Source organism: Nanorana parkeri, unplaced genomic scaffold (assembly GCF_000935625.1).
Source record: "Nanorana parkeri isolate BGI_ZX_2015 unplaced genomic scaffold, ASM93562v1 scaffold4, whole genome shotgun sequence".
Lineage (NCBI taxonomy): Eukaryota > Metazoa > Chordata > Amphibia > Anura > Dicroglossidae > Nanorana > Nanorana parkeri.
In genome coordinates, this window is record NW_017306272.1 from 2,400,498 (window position 1) to 2,401,334 (window position 837).

Sequence of the window (837 nt, forward strand, 5' to 3'; positions counted from 1 at the left end):
TCAATGCACTAACACAATTTCACTCAGCTCTCTGAAAGTGCACTTCCTTGAGTCACAACACTCAGAGCCTGCTGTCTGAACTACAATTTAAAGTCGGAGCTTCCCACAATGTCACATCATCATTGCTTGCTGGAAGCATTGCATTATGGGATATGTAGTCCCGAGAAGCCGAGATTGCGTCACATCAGGCAGCTGGGAAAGAGATGCAAAGCACACTGGGAACCCAGGAAGTTGGTGAAAGTGATGGGCAGACAGAAGGCAGCACTCACTACATAAAAAGGGATTTTTTGTTTTAAAGTAAGCTTTGATTGCATTATCAGAAACACCTCTAGTGTGTATTCCTATTACAATGCTGATGTTATACCAGAAGAGGATATGCCGGGACTATACAACTCCTTTAATCCTTGCAGGACATTGAAAGGTGCCCCCATCCCATCCATCCCAGCTATCAGGACTGCACTGTGATCTTTGGTGCAGTTCTCACGTCTTCTGCTCCATGGCTGAATGCCTGAAATGTGTACCAGAGCTGCATTAGCCCCCCACCATGCCATAGGATGATGTAGTTAAGATTATTACGAGGGATGAACCATATATATCGGCCATGAAACATATCGGCCCAAAATGGCACTTTTGGCTAAAGGCAGGAAAAGTGAACAATCTAGGATGACATAGCTGAACTGGAAAGTGAGCCAGCGGGTTGGTTGTTCACTTCTCCTGCCTTCTCCAAACTCTTCACCCTTTTGTGAATAACTCTGATAGTGTTCAAGATGACAAGATTTCAGCACTCCGAGTTTTCAGGGGGTTTTGCAGCTCTGTGGACAAATTCATGGGGGGGGG